Source organism: Mercurialis annua, linkage group LG5 (genome assembly GCF_937616625.2).
Source record: "Mercurialis annua linkage group LG5, ddMerAnnu1.2, whole genome shotgun sequence".
NCBI classification, from domain to species: domain Eukaryota; kingdom Viridiplantae; phylum Streptophyta; class Magnoliopsida; order Malpighiales; family Euphorbiaceae; genus Mercurialis; species Mercurialis annua.
Genome location: NC_065574.1, coordinates 41,449,313 through 41,463,590, shown reverse-complemented (window position 1 = coordinate 41,463,590; position 14,278 = coordinate 41,449,313). Strand labels below are relative to the sequence as shown.

The following is a 14,278-nucleotide window of genomic DNA, read 5'->3' as shown; positions in this document are numbered from 1 at the left end:
AAATGCCAAAAAGGGGTGCAACACGAGGACTTCCCAGGAGGTCACCCATCCTAGTACTGCTCTCGCCCAAGCACGTTTAACTTCGGAGTTCTGATGGGATCTGGTGCATTAGTGCTGGTATGATCGCACCCGTCACACCTTGCACGATCATCGTATATATCTGCTGCCTTGCAACTCATTCAACCAAAATAAAAACTATCTTTAAAAATACGTTTTGGTCGCTGAACTTTTTCATATTTCCCGTTTAGTCCCTGCATTGCAATTCACCGGTGCTCGTTACTCGTTCTCGTTACTCGTTCTGTTTACGCGATAGGCGATAATAATTAAAAAAATGCAAGCGCGGACCGCAAAAATGCAAAAAAGGGGTGCAACACGAGGACTTCCCAGGAGGTCACCCATCCTAGTACTGCTCTCGCCCAAGCACGTTTAACTTCGGAGTTCTGATGGGATCCGGTGCATTAGTGCTGGTATGATCGCACCCGTCACACCTTGCACGATCATCGTATATATCTGCTGCCTTGCAACTCATTCAACCAAAATAAAAACTATCTTTAAAAGTACGTTTTGGTCTCTGAACTTTTTCATATTTCCCGTTTAGTCCCTGCATTGCAATTCACCGGTGCTCGTTACTCGTTCTGTTTACGCGATAGGCGATAATAATTAAAAAAATGCAGGCGCGGACCGCAAAAATGCAAAAAAGGGGTGCAACACGAGGACTTCCCAGGAGGTCACCCATCCTAGTACTGCTCTCGCCCAAGCACGTTTAACTTCGGAGTTCAGATGGGATCCGGTGCATTAGTGCTGGTATGATCGCAACCGTCACACCTTGCACGATCATCGTATATATCTGCCGCCTTGCAACTCATTCAACCAAAATAAAAACTATCTTTAAAAGTACGTTTTGGTCTCTGAACTTTTTCATATTTCCCATTTAGTCCCTGCATTGCAATTCACCGGTGCTCGTTACTCGTTCTGTTTACGCGATAGGCGATAATAATTAAAAAAATGCAGGCGCGGACCGCAAAAATGCCAAAAAGGGGTGCAACACGAGGACTTCCCAGGAGGTCACCCATCCTAGTACTGCTCTCGCCCAAGCACGTTTAACTTCGGAGTTCTGAGGGATCCGGTGCATTAGTGCTGGTATGATCGCACCCGTCACACCTTGCACGATCATCGTATATATCTGCTGCCTTGCAACTCATTCAACCAAAATAAAAACTATCTTTAAAAGTACGTTTTGGTCTCTGAACTTTTTCATATTTCCCATTTAGTCCCTGCATTGCAATTCACCGGTGCTCGTTACTCGTTCTGTTTACGCGATAGGCGATAATAATTAAAAAAATGCAGGCGCGGACCGCAAAAATGCAAAAAAGGGGTGCAACACGAGGACTTCCCAGGAGGTCACCCATCCTAGTACTGCTCTCGCCCAAGCACGTTTAACTTCGGAGTTCTGATGGGATCCGGTGCATTAGTGCTGGTATGATCGCACCCGTCACACCTTGCACGATCATCGTATATATCCGCTGCCTTGCAACTCATTCAACCAAAATAAAAACTATCTTTAAAAGTACGTTTTGGTCCCTGAACTTTTTCATATTTCCCGTTTAGTCCCTGCATTGCAATTCACCGGTGCTCGTTACTCGTTACTCGTTCTGTTTACGCGATAGGCGATAATAATTAAAAAAATGCAGGCGCGGACCGCAAAAATGCCAAAAAGGGGTGCAACACGAGGACTTCCCAGGAGGTCACCCATCCTAGTACTGCTCTCGCCCAAGCACGTTTAACTTCGGAGTTCTGATGGGATCCGGTGCATTAGTGCTGGTATGATCGCACCCGTCACACCTTGCACGATCATCGTATATATCTGCTGCCTTGCAACTCATTCAACCAAAATAAAAACTATCTTTAAAAATACGTTTTGGTCGCTGAACTTTTTCATATTTCCCGTTTAGTCCCTGCATTGCAATTCACCGGTGCTCGTTACTCGTTCTCGTTACTCGTTCTGTTTACGCGATAGGCGATAATAATTAAAAAAATGCAGGCGCGGACCGCAAAAATGCCAAAAAGGGGTGCAACACGAGGACTTCCCAGGAGGTCACCCATCCTAGTACTGCTCTCGCCCAAGCACGTTTAACTTCGGAGTTCTGATGGGATCTGGTGCATTAGTGCTGGTATGATCGCACCCGTCACACCTTGCACGATCATCGTATATATCTGCTGCCTTGCAACTCATTCAACCAAAATAAAAACTATCTTTAAAAATACGTTTTGGTCGCTGAACTTTTTCATATTTCCCGTTTAGTCCCTGCATTGCAATTCACCGGTGCTCGTTACTCGTTCTCGTTACTCGTTCTGTTTACGCGATAGGCGATAATAATTAAAAAAATGCAAGCGCGGACCGCAAAAATGCAAAAAAGGGGTGCAACACGAGGACTTCCCAGGAGGTCACCCATCCTAGTACTGCTCTCGCCCAAGCACGTTTAACTTCGGAGTTCTGATGGGATCCGGTGCATTAGTGCTGGTATGATCGCACCCGTCACACCTTGCACGATCATCGTATATATCTGCTGCCTTGCAACTCATTCAACCAAAATAAAAACTATCTTTAAAAGTACGTTTTGGTCTCTGAACTTTTTCATATTTCCCGTTTAGTCCCTGCATTGCAATTCACCGGTGCTCGTTACTCGTTCTGTTTACGCGATAGGCGATAATAATTAAAAAAATGCAGGCGCGGACCGCAAAAATGCAAAAAAGGGGTGCAACACGAGGACTTCCCAGGAGGTCACCCATCCTAGTACTGCTCTCGCCCAAGCACGTTTAACTTCGGAGTTCAGATGGGATCCGGTGCATTAGTGCTGGTATGATCGCAACCGTCACACCTTGCACGATCATCGTATATATCTGCCGCCTTGCAACTCATTCAACCAAAATAAAAACTATCTTTAAAAGTACGTTTTGGTCTCTGAACTTTTTCATATTTCCCATTTAGTCCCTGCATTGCAATTCACCGGTGCTCGTTACTCGTTCTGTTTACGCGATAGGCGATAATAATTAAAAAAATGCAGGCGCGGACCGCAAAAATGCCAAAAAGGGGTGCAACACGAGGACTTCCCAGGAGGTCACCCATCCTAGTACTGCTCTCGCCCAAGCACGTTTAACTTCGGAGTTCTGATGGGATCCGGTGCATTAGTGCTGGTATGATCGCACCCGTCACACCTTGCACGATCATCGTATATATCTGCTGCCTTGCAACTCATTCAACCAAAATAAAAACTATCTTTAAAAGTACGTTTTGGTCCCTGAACTTTTTCATATTTCCCGTTTAGTCCCTGCATTGCAATTCACCGGTGCTCGTTGCTCGTTACTCGTTACTCGTTCTGTTTATGCGATAGGCGATAATAATTAATAAAATGCACGCGTGGACCGCAAAAATGCAAAAAACGGGTGCAACACGAGGACTTCCCAGGAGGTCACCCATCCTAGTACTGCTCTCGCCCAAGCACGTTTAACTTCGGAGTTCTGATGGGATCCGGTGCATTAGTGCTGGTATGATCGCACCCGTCACACCTTGCACGATCATCGTATATATCTGCTGCCTTGCAACTCATTCAACCAAAATAAAAACTATCTTTAAAAGTACGTTTTGGTCCCTGATTTTTTTCATATTTCCCGTTTAGTCCCTGCATTGCAATTCACCGGTGCTCGTTACTCGTTACTCGTTCTGTTTACGCGATAGGCGATAATAATTAAAAAAATGCAGGCGCGGACCGCAAAAATGCCAAAAAGGGGTGCAACACGAGGACTTCCCAGGAGGTCACCCATCCTAGTACTGCTCTCGCCCAAGCACGTTTAACTTCGGAGTTCTGATGGGATCCGGTGCATTAGTGCTGGTATGATCGCACCCGTCACACCTTGCACGATCATCGTATATATCTGCTGCCTTGCAACTCATTCAACCAAAATAAAAACTATCTTTAAAAGTACGTTTTGGTCCCTGAACTTTTTCATATTTCCCGTTTAGTCCCTGCATTGCAATTCACCGGTGCTCGTTGCTCGTTGCTCGTTACTCGTTCTGTTTACGCGATAGGCGATAATAATTAAAAAAATGCAGGCGCGGACCGCAAAAATGCCAAAAAGGGGTGCAACACGAGGACTTCCCAGGAGGTCACCCATCCTAGTACTGCTCTCGCCCAAGCACGTTTAACTTCGGAGTTCTGATGGGATCCGGTGCATTAGTGCTGGTATGATCGCACCAGTCACACCTTGCACGATCATCGTATATATCCGCTGCCTTGCAACTCATTCAACCAAAATAAAAACTATCTTTAAAAGTACGTTTTGGTCCCTGAACTTTTTCATATTTCCCGTTTAGTCCCTGCATTGCAATTCACCGGTGCTCGTTACTCGTTACTCGTTCTGTTTACGCGATAGGCGATAATAATTAAAAAAATGCAGGCGCGGACCGCAAAAATGCCAAAAAGGGGTGCAACACGAGGACTTCCCAGGAGGTCACCCATCCTAGTACTGCTCTCGCCCAAGCACGTTTAACTTCGGAGTTCTGATGGGATCCGGTGCATTAGTGCTGGTATGATCGCACCCGTCACACCTTGCACGATCATCGTATATATCTGCTGCCTTGCAACTCATTCAACCAAAATAAAAACTATCTTTAAAAATACGTTTTGGTCGCTGAACTTTTTCATATTTCCCGTTTAGTCCCTGCATTGCAATTCACCGGTGCTCGTTACTCGTTCTCGTTACTCGTTCTGTTTACGCGATAGGCGATAATAATTAAAAAAATGCAGGCGCGGACCGCAAAAATGCCAAAAAGGGGTGCAACACGAGGACTTCCCAGGAGGTCACCCATCCTAGTACTGCTCTCGCCCAAGCACGTTTAACTTCGGAGTTCTGATGGGATCCGGTGCATTAGTGCTGGTATGATCGCACCCGTCACACCTTGCACGATCATCGTATATATCTGCTGCCTTGCAACTCATTCAACCAAAATAAAAACTATCTTTAAAAGTACGTTTTGGTCCCTGAACTTTTTCATATTTCCCGTTTAGTCCCTGCATTGCAATTCACCGGTGCTCGTTGCTCGTTACTCGTTACTCGTTCTGTTTATGCGATAGGCGATAATAATTAATAAAATGCACGCGTGGACCGCAAAAATGCAAAAAACGGGTGCAACACGAGGACTTCCCAGGAGGTCACCCATCCTAGTACTGCTCTCGCCCAAGCACGTTTAACTTCGGAGTTCTGATGGGATCCGGTGCATTAGTGCTGGTATGATCGCACCCGTCACACCTTGCACGATCATCGTATATATCTGCTGCCTTGCAACTCATTCAACCAAAATAAAAACTATCTTTAAAAGTACGTTTTGGTCCCTGATTTTTTTCATATTTCCCGTTTAGTCCCTGCATTGCAATTCACCGGTGCTCGTTACTCGTTACTCGTTCTGTTTACGCGATAGGCGATAATAATTAAAAAAATGCAGGCGCGGACCGCAAAAATGCCAAAAAGGGGTGCAACACGAGGACTTCCCAGGAGGTCACCCATCCTAGTACTGCTCTCGCCCAAGCACGTTTAACTTCGGAGTTCTGATGGGATCCGGTGCATTAGTGCTGGTATGATCGCACCCGTCACACCTTGCACGATCATCGTATATATCTGCTGCCTTGCAACTCATTCAACCAAAATAAAAACTATCTTTAAAAGTACGTTTTGGTCCCTGAACTTTTTCATATTTCCCGTTTAGTCCCTGCATTGCAATTCACCGGTGCTCGTTGCTCGTTGCTCGTTACTCGTTCTGTTTACGCGATAGGCGATAATAATTAAAAAAATGCAGGCGCGGACCGCAAAAATGCCAAAAAGGGGTGCAACACGAGGACTTCCCAGGAGGTCACCCATCCTAGTACTGCTCTCGCCCAAGCACGTTTAACTTCGGAGTTCTGATGGGATCCGGTGCATTAGTGCTGGTATGATCGCACCCGTCACACCTTGCACGATCATCGTATATATCCGCTGCCTTGCAACTCATTCAACCAAAATAAAAACTATCTTTAAAAGTACGTTTTGGTCCCTGAACTTTTTCATATTTCCCGTTTAGTCCCTGCATTGCAATTCACCGGTGCTCGTTACTCGTTACTCGTTCTGTTTACGCGATAGGCGATAATAATTAAAAAAATGCAGGCGCGGACCGCAAAAATGCCAAAAAGGGGTGCAACACGAGGACTTCCCAGGAGGTCACCCATCCTAGTACTGCTCTCGCCCAAGCACGTTTAACTTCGGAGTTCTGATGGGATCCGGTGCATTAGTGCTGGTATGATCGCACCCGTCACACCTTGCACGATCATCGTATATATCTGCTGCCTTGCAACTCATTCAACCAAAATAAAAACTATCTTTAAAAGTACGTTTTGGTCCCTGAACTTTTTCATATTTCCCGTTTAGTCCCTGCATTGCAATTCACCGGTGCTCGTTGCTCGTTGCTCGTTACTCGTTCTGTTTACGCGATAGGCGATAATAATTAAAAAAATGCAGGCGCGGACCGCAAAAATGCCAAAAAGGGGTGCAACACGAGGACTTCCCAGGAGGTCACCCATCCTAGTACTGCTCTCGCCCAAGCACGTTTAACTTCGGAGTTCTGAGGGATCCGGTGCATTAGTGCTGGTATGATCGCACCCGTCACACCTTGCACGATCATCGTATATATCTGCTGCCTTGCAACTCATTCAACCAAAATAAAAACTATCTTTAAAAGTACGTTTTGGTCCCTGAACTTTTTCATATTTCCCGTTTAGTCCCTGCATTGCAATTCACCGGTGCTCGTTGCTCGTTGCTCGTTACTCGTTCTGTTTACGCGATAGGCGATAATAATTAAAAAAATGCAGGCGCGGACCGCAAAAATGCCAAAAAGGGGTGCAACACGAGGACTTCCCAGGAGGTCACCCATCCTAGTACTGCTCTCGCCCAAGCACGTTTAGCTTCGGAGTTCTGATGGGATCCGGTGCATTAGTGCTGGTATGATCGCACCCGTCACACCTTGCACGATCATCGTATATATCTGCTGCCTTGCAACTCATTCAACCAAAATAAAAACTATCTTTAAAAGTACGTTTTGGTCCCTGAACTTTTTCATATTTCCCGTTTAGTCCCTGCATTGCAATTCACCGGTGCTCGTTGCTCGTTGCTCGTTACTCGTTCTGTTTACGCGATAGGCGATAATAATTAAAAAAATGCAGGCGCGGACCGCAAAAATGCCAAAAAGGGGTGCAACACGAGGACTTCCCAGGAGGTCACCCATCCTAGTACTGCTCTCGCCCAAGCACGTTTAACTTCGGAGTTCTGATGGGATCCGGTGCATTAGTGCTGGTATGATCGCACCCGTCACACCTTGCACGATCATCGTATATATCCGCTGCCTTGCAACTCATTCAACCAAAATAAAAACTATCTTTAAAAGTACGTTTTGGTCCCTGAACTTTTTCATATTTCCCGTTTAGTCCCTGCATTGCAATTCACCGGTGCTCGTTACTCGTTACTCGTTCTGTTTACGCGATAGGCGATAATAATTAAAAAAATGCAGGCGCGGACCGCAAAAATGCCAAAAAGGGGTGCAACACGAGGACTTCCCAGGAGGTCACCCATCCTAGTACTGCTCTCGCCCAAGCACGTTTAACTTCGGAGTTCTGATGGGATCCGGTGCATTAGTGCTGGTATGATCGCACCCGTCACACCTTGCACGATCATCGTATATATCTGCTGCCTTGCAACTCATTCAACCAAAATAAAAACTATCTTTAAAAGTACGTTTTGGTCCCTGAACTTTTTCATATTTCCCGTTTAGTCCCTGCATTGCAATTCACCGGTGCTCGTTGCTCGTTGCTCGTTCTGTTTACGCGATAGGCGATAATAATTAAAAAAATGCAGGCGCGGACCGCAAAAATGCAAAAAAGGGGTGCAACACGAGGACTTCCCAGGAGGTCACCCATCCTAGTACTGCTCTCGCCCAAGCACGTTTAACTTCGGAGTTCTGATGGGATCCGGTGCATTAGTGCTGGTATGATCGCACCCGTCACACCTTGCACGATCATCGTATATATCTGCTGCCTTGCAACTCATTCAACCAAAATAAAAAATATCTTTAAAAGTACGTTTTGGTCCCTGAACTTTTTCATATTTCCCGTTTAGTCCCTGCATTGCAATTCACCGGTGCTCGTTACTCGTTACTCGTTCTGTTTACGCGATAGGCGATAATAATTAAAAAAATGCAGGCGCGGACCGCAAAAATGCCAAAAAGGGGTGCAACACGAGGACTTCCCAGGAGGTCACCCATCCTAGTACTGCTCTCGCCCAAGCACGTTTAACTTCGGAGTTCTGAGGGATCCGGTGCATTAGTGCTGGTATGATCGCACCCGTCACACCTTGCACGATCATCGTATATATCTGCTGCCTTGCAACTCATTCAACCAAAATAAAAACTATCTTTAAAAGTACGTTTTGGTCCCTGAACTTTTTCATATTTCCCGTTTAGTCCCTGCATTGCAATTCACCGGTGCTCGTTGCTCGTTGCTCGTTACTCGTTCTGTTTACGCGATAGGCGATAATAATTAAAAAAATGCAGGCGCGGACCGCAAAAATGCCAAACGAGGACTTCCCAGGAGGTCACCCATCCTAGTACTGCTCTCGCCCAAGCACGTTTAGCTTCGGAGTTCTGATGGGATCCGGTGCATTAGTGCTGGTATGATCGCACCCGTCACACCTTGCACGATCATCGTATATATCTGCTGCCTTGCAACTCATTCAACCAAAATAAAAACTATCTTTAAAAGTACGTTTTGGTCCCTGAACTTTTTCATATTTCCCGTTTAGTCCCTGCATTGCAATTCACCGGTGCTCGTTACTCGTTACTCGTTCTGTTTACGCGATAGGCGATAATAATTAAAAAAATGCAGGCGCGGACCGCAAAAATGCCAAAAAGGGGTGCAACACGAGGACTTCCCAGGAGGTCACCCATCCTAGTACTGCTCTCGCCCAAGCACGTTTAACTTCGGAGTTCTGATGGGATCCGGTGCATTAGTGCTGGTATGATCGCACCCGTCACACCTTGCACGATCATCGTATATATCTGCTGCCTTGCAACTCATTCAACCAAAATAAAAAATATCTTTAAAAGTACGTTTTGGTCCCTGAACTTTTTCATATTTCCCGTTTAGTCCCTGCATTGCAATTCACCGGTGCTCGTTACTCGTTACTCGTTCTGTTTACGCGATAGGCGATAATAATTAAAAAATGCAGGCGCGGACCGCAAAAATGCCAAAAAGGGGTGCAACACGAGGACTTCCCAGGAGGTCACCCATCCTAGTACTGCTCTCGCCCAAGCACGTTTAACTTCGGAGTTCTGAGGGATCCGGTGCATTAGTGCTGGTATGATCGCACCCGTCACACCTTGCACGATCATCGTATATATCTGCTGCCTTGCAACTCATTCAACCAAAATAAAAACTATCTTTAAAAGTACGTTTTGGTCCCTGAACTTTTTCATATTTCCCGTTTAGTCCCTGCATTGCAATTCACCGGTGCTCGTTGCTCGTTGCTCGTTACTCGTTCTGTTTACGCGATAGGCGATAATAATTAAAAAAATGCAGGCGCGGACCGCAAAAATGCCAAACGAGGACTTCCCAGGAGGTCACCCATCCTAGTACTGCTCTCGCCCAAGCACGTTTAGCTTCGGAGTTCTGATGGGATCCGGTGCATTAGTGCTGGTATGATCGCACCCGTCACACCTTGCACGATCATCGTATATATCTGCTGCCTTGCAACTCATTCAACCAAAATAAAAACTATCTTTAAAAGTACGTTTTGGTCCCTGAACTTTTTCATATTTCCCGTTTAGTCCCTGCATTGCAATTCACCGGTGCTCGTTACTCGTTACTCGTTCTGTTTACGCGATAGGCGATAATAATTAAAAAAATGCAGGCGCGGACCGCAAAAATGCCAAAAAGGGGTGCAACACGAGGACTTCCCAGGAGGTCACCCATCCTAGTACTGCTCTCGCCCAAGCACGTTTAACTTCGGAGTTCTGATGGGATCCGGTGCATTAGTGCTGGTATGATCGCACCCGTCACACCTTGCACGATCATCGTATATATCTGCTGCCTTGCAACTCATTCAACCAAAATAAAAACTATCTTTAAAAGTACGTTTTGGTCCCTGAACTTTTTCATATTTCCCGTTTAGTCCCTGCATTGCAATTCACCGGTGCTCGTTGCTCGTTGCTCGTTACTCGTTCTGTTTACGCGATAGGCGATAATAATTAAAAAAATGCAGGCGCGGACCGCAAAAATGCCAAAAAGGGGTGCAACACGAGGACTTCCCAGGAGGTCACCCATCCTAGTACTGCTCTCGCCCAAGCACGTTTAGCTTCGGAGTTCTGATGGGATCTGGTGCATTAGTGCTGGTATGATCGCACCCGTCACACCTTGCACGATCATCGTATATATCTGCTGCCTTGCAACTCATTCAACCAAAATAAAAACTATCTTTAAAAGTACGTTTTGGTCCCTAAACTTTTTCATATTTCCCGTTTAGTCCCTGCATTGCAATTCACCGGTGCTCGTTGCTCGTTACTCGTTCTGTTTACGCGATAGGCGATAATAATTAAAAAAATGCAGGCGCGGACCGCAAAAATGCCAAAAAGGGGTGCAACACGAGGACTTCCCAGGAGGTCACCCATCCTAGTACTGCTCTCGCCCAAGCACGTTTAACTTCGGAGTTCTGATGGGGTCCGGTGCATTAGTGCTGGTATGATCGCACCCGTCACACCTTGCACGATCATCGTATATATCTGCTGCCTTGCAACTCATTCAACCAAAATAAAAACTATCTTTAAAAGTACGTTTTGGTCCCTGAACTTTTTCATATTTCCCGTTTAGTCCCTGCATTGCAATTCACCGGTGCTCGTTACTCGTTACTCGTTCTGTTTACGCGATAGGCGATAATAATTAAAAAAATGCAGGCGCGGACCGCAAAAATGCCAAAAAGGGGTGCAACACGAGGACTTCCCAGGAGGTCACCCATCCTAGTACTGCTCTCGCCCAAGCACGTTTAACTTCGGAGTTCTGATGGGATCCGGTGCATTAGTGCTGGTATGATCGCACCCGTCACACCTTGCACGATCATCGTATATATCTGCTGCCTTGCAACTCATTCAACCAAAATAAAAACTATCTTTAAAAGTACGTTTTGGTCCCTGAACTTTTTCATATTTCCCGTTTAGTCCCTGCATTGCAATTCACCGGTGCTCGTTGCTCGTTGCTCGTTACTCGTTCTGTTTACGCGATAGGCGATAATAATTAAAAAAATGCAGGCGCGGACCGCAAAAATGCCAAAAAGGGGTGCAACACGAGGACTTCCCAGGAGGTCACCCATCCTAGTACTGCTCTCGCCCAAGCACGTTTAGCTTCGGAGTTCTGATGGGATCTGGTGCATTAGTGCTGGTATGATCGCACCCGTCACACCTTGCACGATCATCGTATATATCTGCTGCCTTGCAACTCATTCAACCAAAATAAAAACTATCTTTAAAAGTACGTTTTGGTCCCTAAACTTTTTCATATTTCCCGTTTAGTCCCTGCATTGCAATTCACCGGTGCTCGTTGCTCGTTACTCGTTCTGTTTACGCGATAGGCGATAATAATTAAAAAAATGCAGGCGCGGACCGCAAAAATGCCAAAAAGGGGTGCAACACGAGGACTTCCCAGGAGGTCACCCATCCTAGTACTGCTCTCGCCCAAGCACGTTTAACTTCGGAGTTCTGATGGGGTCCGGTGCATTAGTGCTGGTATGATCGCACCCGTCACACCTTGCACGATCATCGTATATATCTGCTGCCTTGCAACTCATTCAACCAAAATAAAAACTATCTTTAAAAATACGTTTTGGTCGCTGAACTTTTTCATATTTCCCGTTTAGTCCCTGCATTGCAATTCACCGGTGCTCGTTACTCGTTCTCGTTACTCGTTCTGTTTACGCGATAGGCGATAATAATTAAAAAAATGCAAGCGCGGACCGCAAAAATGCAAAAAAGGGGTGCAACACGAGGACTTCCCAGGAGGTCACCCATCCTAGTACTGCTCTCGCCCAAGCACGTTTAACTTCGGAGTTCTGATGGGATCCGGTGCATTAGTGCTGGTATGATCGCACCCGTCACACCTTGCACGATCATCGTATATATCTGCTGCCTTGCAACTCATTCAACCAAAATAAAAACTATCTTTAAAAGTACGTTTTGGTCTCTGAACTTTTTCATATTTCCCGTTTAGTCCCTGCATTGCAATTCACCGGTGCTCGTTACTCGTTCTGTTTACGCGATAGGCGATAATAATTAAAAAAATGCAGGCGCGGACCGCAAAAATGCAAAAAAGGGGTGCAACACGAGGACTTCCCAGGAGGTCACCCATCCTAGTACTGCTCTCGCCCAAGCACGTTTAACTTCGGAGTTCAGATGGGATCCGGTGCATTAGTGCTGGTATGATCGCAACCGTCACACCTTGCACGATCATCGTATATATCTGCAGCCTTGCAACTCATTCAACCAAAATAAAAACTATCTTTAAAAGTACGTTTTGGTCTCTGAACTTTTTCATATTTCCCGTTTAGTCCCTGCATTGCAATTCACCGGTGCTCGTTACTCGTTCTGTTTACGCGATAGGCGATAATAATTAAAAAAATGCAGGCGCGGACCGCAAAAATGCCAAAAAGGGGTGCAACACGAGGACTTCCCAGGAGGTCACCCATCCTAGTACTGCTCTCGCCCAAGCACGTTTAACTTCGGAGTTCTGATGGGATCCGGTGCATTAGTGCTGGTATGATCGCACCCGTCACACCTTGCACGATCATCGTATATATCTGCTGCCTTGCAACTCATTCAACCAAAATAAAAACTATCTTTAAAAGTACGTTTTGGTCCCTGAACTTTTTCATATTTCCCGTTTAGTCCCTGCATTGCAATTCACCGGTGCTCGTTGCTCGTTGCTCGTTACTCGTTCTGTTTACGCGATAGGCGATAATAATTAAAAAAATGCAGGCGCGGACCGCAAAAATGCCAAAAAGGGGTGCAACACGAGGACTTCCCAGGAGGTCACCCATCCTAGTACTGCTCTCGCCCAAGCACGTTTAACTTCGGAGTTCTGATGGGATCCGGTGCATTAGTGCTGGTATGATCGCACCCGTCACACCTTGCACGATCATCGTATATATCCGCTGCCTTGCAACTCATTCAACCAAAATAAAAACTATCTTTAAAAGTACGTTTTGGTCCCTGAACTTTTTCATATTTCCCGTTTAGTCCCTGCATTGCAATTCACCGGTGCTCGTTACTCGTTACTCGTTCTGTTTACGCGATAGGCGATAATAATTAAAAAAATGCAGGCGCGGACCGCAAAAATGCCAAAAAGGGGTGCAACACGAGGACTTCCCAGGAGGTCACCCATCCTAGTACTGCTCTCGCCCAAGCACGTTTAACTTCGGAGTTCTGATGGGATCCGGTGCATTAGTGCTGGTATGATCGCACCCGTCACACCTTGCACGATCATCGTATATATCTGCTGCCTTGCAACTCATTCAACCAAAATAAAAACTATCTTTAAAAGTACGTTTTGGTCCCTGAACTTTTTCATATTTCCCGTTTAGTCCCTGCATTGCAATTCACCGGTGCTCGTTGCTCGTTACTCGTTACTCGTTCTGTTTATGCGATAGGCGATAATAATTAATAAAATGCACGCGTGGACCGCAAAAATGCAAAAAACGGGTGCAACACGAGGACTTCCCAGGAGGTCACCCATCCTAGTACTGCTCTCGCCCAAGCACGTTTAACTTCGGAGTTCTGATGGGATTCGGTGCATTAGTGCTGGTATGATCGCACCCGTCACACCTTGCACGATCATCGTATATATCTGCTGCCTTGCAACTCATTCAACCAAAATAAAAACTATCTTTAAAAGTACGTTTTGGTCCCTGAACTTTTTCATATTTCCCGTTTAGTCCCTGCATTGCAATTCACCGGTGCTCGTTGCTCGTTGCTCGTTCTGTTTACGCGATAGGCGATAATAATTAAAAAAATGCAGGCGCGGACCGCAAAAATGCAAAAAAGGGGTGCAACACGAGGACTTCCCAGGAGGTCACCCATCCTAGTACTGCTCTCGCCCAAGCACGTTTAACTTCGGAGTTCTGATGGGATCCGGTGCATTAGTGCTGGTATGATCGCACCCGT

The 14,278-nt window shown here is 45.9% G+C and overlaps 42 non-coding genes across 42 annotated transcripts; all 42 read right to left on the bottom strand.

The window, feature by feature from the left end:
• Positions 1-12: 12 nt before the first annotated feature.
• On the bottom strand, positions 13-131 carry LOC126684656 (5S ribosomal RNA). Its single transcript, XR_007642828.1, has one exon. It is a non-coding gene; the product is annotated as a 5S ribosomal RNA (ribosomal RNA).
• A 231-nt stretch (positions 132-362) lies between these two features.
• Positions 363-481, bottom strand: LOC126684571 (5S ribosomal RNA). The gene has a single exon (XR_007642744.1). It is a non-coding gene; the product is annotated as a 5S ribosomal RNA (ribosomal RNA).
• A 218-nt stretch (positions 482-699) lies between these two features.
• LOC126684674 (5S ribosomal RNA) lies at positions 700-818 on the bottom strand. The gene has a single exon (XR_007642846.1). It is a non-coding gene; the product is annotated as a 5S ribosomal RNA (ribosomal RNA).
• Positions 819-1,036: 218 nt separating this feature from the next.
• Positions 1,037-1,154, bottom strand: LOC126685074 (5S ribosomal RNA). The gene has a single exon (XR_007643228.1). It is a non-coding gene; the product is annotated as a 5S ribosomal RNA (ribosomal RNA).
• A 218-nt stretch (positions 1,155-1,372) lies between these two features.
• On the bottom strand, positions 1,373-1,491 carry LOC126684560 (5S ribosomal RNA). Its single transcript, XR_007642733.1, has one exon. It is a non-coding gene; the product is annotated as a 5S ribosomal RNA (ribosomal RNA).
• Positions 1,492-1,716: 225 nt separating this feature from the next.
• Positions 1,717-1,835, bottom strand: LOC126684549 (5S ribosomal RNA). Its single transcript, XR_007642722.1, has one exon. It is a non-coding gene; the product is annotated as a 5S ribosomal RNA (ribosomal RNA).
• Positions 1,836-2,066: 231 nt separating this feature from the next.
• LOC126684655 (5S ribosomal RNA) lies at positions 2,067-2,185 on the bottom strand. Its single transcript, XR_007642827.1, has one exon. It is a non-coding gene; the product is annotated as a 5S ribosomal RNA (ribosomal RNA).
• Positions 2,186-2,416: 231 nt separating this feature from the next.
• On the bottom strand, positions 2,417-2,535 carry LOC126684537 (5S ribosomal RNA). Its single transcript, XR_007642711.1, has one exon. It is a non-coding gene; the product is annotated as a 5S ribosomal RNA (ribosomal RNA).
• A 218-nt stretch (positions 2,536-2,753) lies between these two features.
• Positions 2,754-2,872, bottom strand: LOC126684672 (5S ribosomal RNA). Its single transcript, XR_007642844.1, has one exon. It is a non-coding gene; the product is annotated as a 5S ribosomal RNA (ribosomal RNA).
• Positions 2,873-3,090: 218 nt separating this feature from the next.
• LOC126684526 (5S ribosomal RNA) lies at positions 3,091-3,209 on the bottom strand. Its single transcript, XR_007642700.1, has one exon. It is a non-coding gene; the product is annotated as a 5S ribosomal RNA (ribosomal RNA).
• Positions 3,210-3,441: 232 nt separating this feature from the next.
• LOC126684460 (5S ribosomal RNA) lies at positions 3,442-3,560 on the bottom strand. Its single transcript, XR_007642638.1, has one exon. It is a non-coding gene; the product is annotated as a 5S ribosomal RNA (ribosomal RNA).
• Positions 3,561-3,785: 225 nt separating this feature from the next.
• LOC126684514 (5S ribosomal RNA) lies at positions 3,786-3,904 on the bottom strand. Its single transcript, XR_007642689.1, has one exon. It is a non-coding gene; the product is annotated as a 5S ribosomal RNA (ribosomal RNA).
• Positions 3,905-4,136: 232 nt separating this feature from the next.
• LOC126684559 (5S ribosomal RNA) lies at positions 4,137-4,255 on the bottom strand. Its single transcript, XR_007642732.1, has one exon. It is a non-coding gene; the product is annotated as a 5S ribosomal RNA (ribosomal RNA).
• Positions 4,256-4,480: 225 nt separating this feature from the next.
• LOC126684502 (5S ribosomal RNA) lies at positions 4,481-4,599 on the bottom strand. Its single transcript, XR_007642678.1, has one exon. It is a non-coding gene; the product is annotated as a 5S ribosomal RNA (ribosomal RNA).
• A 231-nt stretch (positions 4,600-4,830) lies between these two features.
• On the bottom strand, positions 4,831-4,949 carry LOC126684489 (5S ribosomal RNA). The gene has a single exon (XR_007642666.1). It is a non-coding gene; the product is annotated as a 5S ribosomal RNA (ribosomal RNA).
• Positions 4,950-5,181: 232 nt separating this feature from the next.
• LOC126684459 (5S ribosomal RNA) lies at positions 5,182-5,300 on the bottom strand. The gene has a single exon (XR_007642637.1). It is a non-coding gene; the product is annotated as a 5S ribosomal RNA (ribosomal RNA).
• Positions 5,301-5,525: 225 nt separating this feature from the next.
• Positions 5,526-5,644, bottom strand: LOC126684478 (5S ribosomal RNA). Its single transcript, XR_007642655.1, has one exon. It is a non-coding gene; the product is annotated as a 5S ribosomal RNA (ribosomal RNA).
• Positions 5,645-5,876: 232 nt separating this feature from the next.
• On the bottom strand, positions 5,877-5,995 carry LOC126684466 (5S ribosomal RNA). Its single transcript, XR_007642644.1, has one exon. It is a non-coding gene; the product is annotated as a 5S ribosomal RNA (ribosomal RNA).
• A 225-nt stretch (positions 5,996-6,220) lies between these two features.
• On the bottom strand, positions 6,221-6,339 carry LOC126684455 (5S ribosomal RNA). The gene has a single exon (XR_007642633.1). It is a non-coding gene; the product is annotated as a 5S ribosomal RNA (ribosomal RNA).
• Positions 6,340-6,571: 232 nt separating this feature from the next.
• LOC126685073 (5S ribosomal RNA) lies at positions 6,572-6,689 on the bottom strand. Its single transcript, XR_007643227.1, has one exon. It is a non-coding gene; the product is annotated as a 5S ribosomal RNA (ribosomal RNA).
• Positions 6,690-6,921: 232 nt separating this feature from the next.
• Positions 6,922-7,040, bottom strand: LOC126684333 (5S ribosomal RNA). The gene has a single exon (XR_007642516.1). It is a non-coding gene; the product is annotated as a 5S ribosomal RNA (ribosomal RNA).
• Positions 7,041-7,272: 232 nt separating this feature from the next.
• LOC126684443 (5S ribosomal RNA) lies at positions 7,273-7,391 on the bottom strand. Its single transcript, XR_007642621.1, has one exon. It is a non-coding gene; the product is annotated as a 5S ribosomal RNA (ribosomal RNA).
• A 225-nt stretch (positions 7,392-7,616) lies between these two features.
• Positions 7,617-7,735, bottom strand: LOC126684431 (5S ribosomal RNA). The gene has a single exon (XR_007642610.1). It is a non-coding gene; the product is annotated as a 5S ribosomal RNA (ribosomal RNA).
• Positions 7,736-7,960: 225 nt separating this feature from the next.
• LOC126684419 (5S ribosomal RNA) lies at positions 7,961-8,079 on the bottom strand. The gene has a single exon (XR_007642599.1). It is a non-coding gene; the product is annotated as a 5S ribosomal RNA (ribosomal RNA).
• Positions 8,080-8,304: 225 nt separating this feature from the next.
• On the bottom strand, positions 8,305-8,422 carry LOC126685071 (5S ribosomal RNA). The gene has a single exon (XR_007643226.1). It is a non-coding gene; the product is annotated as a 5S ribosomal RNA (ribosomal RNA).
• A 219-nt stretch (positions 8,423-8,641) lies between these two features.
• Positions 8,642-8,760, bottom strand: LOC126685080 (5S ribosomal RNA). Its single transcript, XR_007643233.1, has one exon. It is a non-coding gene; the product is annotated as a 5S ribosomal RNA (ribosomal RNA).
• A 225-nt stretch (positions 8,761-8,985) lies between these two features.
• LOC126684407 (5S ribosomal RNA) lies at positions 8,986-9,104 on the bottom strand. The gene has a single exon (XR_007642586.1). It is a non-coding gene; the product is annotated as a 5S ribosomal RNA (ribosomal RNA).
• A 224-nt stretch (positions 9,105-9,328) lies between these two features.
• Positions 9,329-9,446, bottom strand: LOC126685070 (5S ribosomal RNA). The gene has a single exon (XR_007643225.1). It is a non-coding gene; the product is annotated as a 5S ribosomal RNA (ribosomal RNA).
• Positions 9,447-9,665: 219 nt separating this feature from the next.
• LOC126685079 (5S ribosomal RNA) lies at positions 9,666-9,784 on the bottom strand. The gene has a single exon (XR_007643232.1). It is a non-coding gene; the product is annotated as a 5S ribosomal RNA (ribosomal RNA).
• Positions 9,785-10,009: 225 nt separating this feature from the next.
• On the bottom strand, positions 10,010-10,128 carry LOC126684395 (5S ribosomal RNA). The gene has a single exon (XR_007642574.1). It is a non-coding gene; the product is annotated as a 5S ribosomal RNA (ribosomal RNA).
• A 232-nt stretch (positions 10,129-10,360) lies between these two features.
• Positions 10,361-10,479, bottom strand: LOC126684857 (5S ribosomal RNA). Its single transcript, XR_007643024.1, has one exon. It is a non-coding gene; the product is annotated as a 5S ribosomal RNA (ribosomal RNA).
• A 225-nt stretch (positions 10,480-10,704) lies between these two features.
• Positions 10,705-10,823, bottom strand: LOC126684850 (5S ribosomal RNA). The gene has a single exon (XR_007643017.1). It is a non-coding gene; the product is annotated as a 5S ribosomal RNA (ribosomal RNA).
• A 225-nt stretch (positions 10,824-11,048) lies between these two features.
• On the bottom strand, positions 11,049-11,167 carry LOC126684383 (5S ribosomal RNA). Its single transcript, XR_007642563.1, has one exon. It is a non-coding gene; the product is annotated as a 5S ribosomal RNA (ribosomal RNA).
• Positions 11,168-11,399: 232 nt separating this feature from the next.
• On the bottom strand, positions 11,400-11,518 carry LOC126684855 (5S ribosomal RNA). The gene has a single exon (XR_007643022.1). It is a non-coding gene; the product is annotated as a 5S ribosomal RNA (ribosomal RNA).
• A 225-nt stretch (positions 11,519-11,743) lies between these two features.
• Positions 11,744-11,862, bottom strand: LOC126684849 (5S ribosomal RNA). The gene has a single exon (XR_007643016.1). It is a non-coding gene; the product is annotated as a 5S ribosomal RNA (ribosomal RNA).
• Positions 11,863-12,093: 231 nt separating this feature from the next.
• Positions 12,094-12,212, bottom strand: LOC126684370 (5S ribosomal RNA). Its single transcript, XR_007642551.1, has one exon. It is a non-coding gene; the product is annotated as a 5S ribosomal RNA (ribosomal RNA).
• A 218-nt stretch (positions 12,213-12,430) lies between these two features.
• Positions 12,431-12,549, bottom strand: LOC126684671 (5S ribosomal RNA). Its single transcript, XR_007642843.1, has one exon. It is a non-coding gene; the product is annotated as a 5S ribosomal RNA (ribosomal RNA).
• A 218-nt stretch (positions 12,550-12,767) lies between these two features.
• On the bottom strand, positions 12,768-12,886 carry LOC126684358 (5S ribosomal RNA). The gene has a single exon (XR_007642540.1). It is a non-coding gene; the product is annotated as a 5S ribosomal RNA (ribosomal RNA).
• A 232-nt stretch (positions 12,887-13,118) lies between these two features.
• Positions 13,119-13,237, bottom strand: LOC126684347 (5S ribosomal RNA). Its single transcript, XR_007642529.1, has one exon. It is a non-coding gene; the product is annotated as a 5S ribosomal RNA (ribosomal RNA).
• Positions 13,238-13,462: 225 nt separating this feature from the next.
• On the bottom strand, positions 13,463-13,581 carry LOC126684335 (5S ribosomal RNA). The gene has a single exon (XR_007642518.1). It is a non-coding gene; the product is annotated as a 5S ribosomal RNA (ribosomal RNA).
• A 232-nt stretch (positions 13,582-13,813) lies between these two features.
• Positions 13,814-13,932, bottom strand: LOC126685013 (5S ribosomal RNA). The gene has a single exon (XR_007643171.1). It is a non-coding gene; the product is annotated as a 5S ribosomal RNA (ribosomal RNA).
• A 225-nt stretch (positions 13,933-14,157) lies between these two features.
• Positions 14,158-14,276, bottom strand: LOC126684323 (5S ribosomal RNA). Its single transcript, XR_007642507.1, has one exon. It is a non-coding gene; the product is annotated as a 5S ribosomal RNA (ribosomal RNA).
• Positions 14,277-14,278: the final 2 nt, after the last annotated feature.